The sequence below is a fragment of the Etheostoma spectabile genome, chromosome 13, assembly GCF_008692095.1.
Source record: "Etheostoma spectabile isolate EspeVRDwgs_2016 chromosome 13, UIUC_Espe_1.0, whole genome shotgun sequence".
Lineage (NCBI taxonomy): Eukaryota > Metazoa > Chordata > Actinopteri > Perciformes > Percidae > Etheostoma > Etheostoma spectabile.
In genome coordinates, this window is record NC_045745.1 from 17,869,850 (window position 1) to 17,875,302 (window position 5,453).

General features: G+C 40.1%; 1 long non-coding RNA gene across 1 annotated transcript in view; it reads right to left on the bottom strand.

Moving 5' to 3' along the window:
* LOC116700296 (uncharacterized) overlaps window positions 1–5,063 on the bottom strand; it is a 19,720-nt gene extending 14,657 nt beyond the window's left edge. The window contains exons 1-2 of the long non-coding RNA XR_004334621.1: window positions 5,035–5,063; window positions 4,178–4,181 (exon numbers count right to left, since the gene is read on the bottom strand). This is a non-coding gene — a long non-coding RNA (uncharacterized LOC116700296). The remainder of the gene's footprint in view (window positions 1–4,177; window positions 4,182–5,034) is intronic.
* Between the last annotated feature and the right edge of the window lie 390 nt (window positions 5,064–5,453).

A 5,453-nucleotide genomic window follows, 5' to 3' on the forward strand; every position in this document is an offset into this window, starting at 1 on the left:
GGGACTGGTTTCACCTGGGCAACGTTCAGTTTGCCCTTTAATGTAACATCTTGATCTTTTAACAAACTTGTAAATATTTTCAGACTACTTTGCAAAATATCTTTATCAACTCTGGTCATCTGATTGGTCGGTTAAAATTCAAATCTAATAGTTATGTCATTAGTACTTCCTTCTTCTCTCTGTCCCAAGATCACTGCAGGTTCTCTCTCTACTGCTGTTTTTTTTTACTAACAATAACGTCTTTGATACTAACAACCCTCTTCTAACAAACGATTCTTGCCACTTCCCCAAATTGTAACAGGAGAAAGTGAATGCAACACTATACCTGCTCCACTTTTCTCTTGTCAAGTGAACTGCCCGGTCCCTGCAATATTTACTAGTTGACTATGCTTGTTCCCTATGTACCTGAGCTAGTGTATCTGCCATCATATCACCCCTCTGGCTCCATTCACAGGTGTAGGGTATCTAGGCATCTCATTACACAGCGTACAGTAACTACGACCCCCCCGACTCCATTCACTTTGTCAAGGGGAATGACTGAGACTATTTTTGTGCAAACTCAGCTAACTAGCAGTTGCCTTAAATGCACTTCCCCCCCCTTTCTTCCTCCCGTGTATGTTCTTTTTAACTCTTTTTTTATCAGGCAGTTGATATTATGTAATATGTATATATTTTGTCTTTATTTCACAGAGGATTTTTTTTATCTTTACCCTGTCTGTCTTCCAACGAGAATTTAACCCCTCCTACTTGCGTCTAGATTATTACCGAAACCGAAAAAGGAGTAATGCTGTAAAAAATAAAAAATACAAACAAACATGGCCTTTGACCTTAAAGAATGAATTGTCTTCTTTTCACATCATTATTACAGATATGTTGAAGGTGAGTATTAAGGCATTGCTGTGAAGAATTAAGTAATTCAATTACAGTATGAAGATCTTTGTGTATTTATTATCTGTGCCTTATTTATTATCCACGTCTTGTGGTATATTTGAGAATCATAAAACCTCACACTAAAGCAGTAAAGGATTCAATAGTCTCACAAGCTCTGTTTTTTTTTAATTTTATTTTTTTGGTAATGGAGGATTCAGAGCAGGGTCAATCCAAGATAACAGTCTGTTGTTTAACCTTAGTCCTGACTGTCCTTGCCAAGCCTGAAGAGAACGGGGGGGGAGCAGCCAGGTTTTGCGTTGTACACTAGTCATGCCAAGGGATGTCTATCTTAAAAGCACTTCTATCTGTCCTCCTTTCAGCACCCACACAGTGGTCACCCTCAGGAGTTACAGTATGCACTGACTGAATAACTGCCTTCTAAAACTATTTTTCAAATCTTAAATGAAAATATGTCCATTGAAAAGAGTTAGAGCGCTTGTTCCTTCGATCTACTGTATATAAAAGTGCCCATATTATGCTTATTTTCAGGTTCACGATTGTATTTAGAGGTTATATCAGAAAAGGTTTACATGATTGAATTTTTAAAAAACACCATATTTTTGTACTGCACACTGCTGCAGCTCCCCTTTTCACCCTGTGTGTTGAGCTCTCTCTTTTAGCTACAGAGTGAGGCATCACACTTCAAGGTTCAAGGTTCAAGGTAACTTTATTATCCCCAAGGGGCAATTTGAATTACAGCCAGCAGTAACAATATTTTATCAACCCACAACAATAAACACAACCACAGTACAGCATAATTTAAATTAAATTAAATTTACAGAGTATTATTAACCATGGTAATAACCGCCGGGATGAATGACCTTTTAAGTCTGTTAGTTCTGCATCGTGGCAGACTATACCTGCGCCCGGATGGCAGCAGCCTAAATTGATCCCACAAAGGATGACTAGGATCAGCCAGGATGGCTCTCGCCTTCTTCAATGATCTGGCCTTGTACAGGTTGTGGAGGTCATTTAAGGGTGTGCCAACAATTTTGCTGCACACCTTCACTTCTATTCCATCTTTGTTGGGAGTCGCACATGCGCAGTAGCAAGGTAAGGACTACTAGCCAGTCAGAAGCATTGTATGAGGACGTGTCATTATAATGTGCTACAAATTGACGCACGTTCGTCACGGAAGTGAAGGCTGGACTACAACAGAGCCGTTTGGAGCAGTGTGTGAACAGTGTTTTCTGTTGGAGATGGGAAGTCCCTTTGGGGTGGACTTTGAGTTTTTTCACTTTGTGAACCTACAACATGCACAAAAAAGATATATAACATAATAAAGGAAAGAGAAAAAAAGCCAAAAGCATAATATGAGCACTTTAAATTGTGCATTTTCTCAATTACTGAATACATTTGAAAATATTTTTTTTTATGTGCAAATGTGCTTCCTTGTCAAAACATCTACTGTAGATGCTGTTTCAGCACAGCTAAAACCATATGACACAACTCAGAGTGGATGGTTTCAAACTTCTATTCTACTTATGAGCCATTCTGGATGACATGAAACCCCCTGTGTCATTGTGTGTTAGAAGGCCTGCCTTGCTGCAAAAGATACAAGATTCAACTGCCTGGCAGTACATCCTCGGCGGCTCTTTAACCTCATTTCAGCAGCAGCTGGTCAGCAGCCAAACCGTCCCAGCCGGATGCAGCTGCCCAGTCTGCTCTGTTCAGCTGCTTAGCAACACTGACTTCATGGCTCATACAACGATTCAACATGTGAGACTGGCAACTCACTAGCTTTTTTTTCACCTTATAATGAGAGCTAGGATAAACTTCCAGCATTAGGCTATGAAGAACAAAGCAAAAGTGTATTTTTTTCTCCTGCAGCTTTGACCTCAGTTTGCCATTACTGTCTAATTTGGCTTCACCCAAGCATCCAAAATAAGAATCTAGAATGTAAGCCTTTGTCCATACTCTGGACTGGTGAATGTCTGCTGATGTGACAGATAAACGGGAAAATATAAAGTCACTGATTCTCAGTTTCTAAAAAATATACTGTACAATAACAGAATAGTGTCTTGCAGAGGCCGTAAAGAAAGTTAAAATGAAGATGAGCCAACCAAAGCCACCAATGATACAGTGGGTGTGATGCCTGTACGGTGTTGTATCCTATAATTCAACTGGTAGACTGGCTGAGATGGCACATAACTCATATTGACTTGCCTGTAAAACAGTGGCCCACTTACCCACTTCTTGAAAGGTCTTACTAGCCGTCAGGCCTTTTGTGCCAAATCCATGAAGAGCACTATGTGTGCATTTGCCAATCTCTGTCCTATCTACTGTCATTCCAACATGCCTGGATGAACATGCACTAAAGCTGGTGGCAATATTTGAGCTGTTGTCTCATGGGGGACATTCAGTTTACTAGCTGACCTACCTTACATCCATTTTTAATATGAAAATGTCCGTCATTGTTTTAAAAGCATCATTAAGTCCAAGCAATATCCTTTTAGTGAGCTTCTTCACAGCATTGTCACAGGAAGTCATTCAAGAGGTGCAATGCCAAGTCTTTGGTCATTATTAGCTGGTAAATGCCAGACAACCCATTATGAACTTTCTTTACGATCAGAGGGGATTTACTTTTGACAGTGAACCACAGAAAAACACATCCAAATGAAATAAACAAATGACTGACTGTTTTGTCTTTAATGTTTTTTCAGCCATCATGACATCACCGACATTGAAAGCCAGACAGTGTGAGCTGATGGCTCCACTGCCTCCCAGTCAGTCTGCTCTGTCCAGACCACAGGAAAAACAGGGTGCAGTTTTAACAACAAACATCTGCACTATAGCCTTTAAGCACTGCCCTTGTTCTCTCACATCATGTTCAATTATTTTAAAAGTCATCTGAACTGGTTGGTGTTAGTGTGTGAATGTGTAGCAAGCCAAAACACAAAACGGATGCACGGGTGAAAATATAAAGAATGCTGTCAATTTTTATAGTTTTGTACCTTTTCTCTCAGCACAATTTACTGTGCACACACACACACACACTGTGGAAAAGGGGGACAGGACATCCATAAAACACAAAGACTCAGCAAGACATCATAGAATTACAGAGGTGGGGAATTTTAGTGGGCTCTTGGCATCTCCACAAACCTTGATGCTTTAATCACAATCATGTGAGGCAAGGTTTCTGCTGGCGTGGAAAGTTGCTGCGCTAGATGCCAACAGAGCCACCGGAACTGCGACAGTAATATTCAGCAAAGAATTTGTGGATAGGGAGTTACTCATCATGTTTTACTCAGCTTTAGTCTCCTGAAAAATACTCTGACTACTGAGCCATCTTTTCAAAATACAGTGCTCAACCATTCTTTTTTCCCTCCCATGTGTAGGCTTTCTATGAAGGTCAGTGAAAGAAGATCTGTCACACAGGTAATGTTTGCCACTATGAAACAAAATGACAACAACTCATGTAACGCACAACGTTACGATCAGAAGAACAATGACATCCTGAGAGCAACCAGCGTTTGAACTAAAGGGGACGTGTTGCCGGATACTACATTCATTTCTTGCATTTATTCCCTCCCTGCAGCCAGACATTTCGCCAGTGAGATGTAAACGTTCTCCTCTGGCTTACAAATGTACCAATACCTTTTTGGAAATTTTAAGTTTGGTTGCCACGGCTAAAATACTTTCTGCTGCAGGAGCCTCATGGGAAATACTGGATGCTGGCTTGACTGCCGTACCCCATGAAGTGGCACTCCCTGCCTGAAAAACATCCCAGGTTTCATGTCCGTTGATGACAACCTGTTAGGTGAGACCTGAAGATGTGGCCTCTTTGATTTCATTATAACCTACTGGCCTTGAATCTCTTTCACATATCTGTGGGCTCACACAGGCACACACACTCAGCACTTCAATGGGATATGGGAGGCAGTGGGCTTCCTGTTTCTAATCCAGCTGATGAAAACGTCCGCCAAGCCTTTACCTTCACCAGTGAAACTAAAGCCATCCTCATACTGCACCAGACAGAACTGGCATTATTCTTTCAACTTTCAATCCATTTCAACAATTCAAGTGGAATTTTAACAGCGCAAAAGGTGATGAATTAATGGTGTAATGTGATTCTACTAATTACTACTCAATAACATGAGGCACATACAGTATATATATATATATATATATATATATATATATATATATATATATATATGGTCTTCAATTTTTCTGTATCTATGTATATATATATATATATATACAGGACAAAAGTTTGGACACACCTTCTTATTCAATTCAAAAATGTTTTTCACTTCACAGGTGTGCCTTATCAAGGTCATTTAGTAGAATTTCCTGCCTTATTCATGGCGTTGGCACCATCAGTTGTGTTGTGCAGAAGTCTGGTTGATACACAGCCAACAGCCCTATTGGACAACTGTTAGAATTCATATTATGGCAAGAACTAATTAGCTAAGTAAAGAGAAACAAGTGGCCATCATTACTTTAAGAAATGAAGATCATTCACAAAAACCATTAAGCGCTACAACGGAACTGGCTCACATGAGGACCGCCCCAGGAAA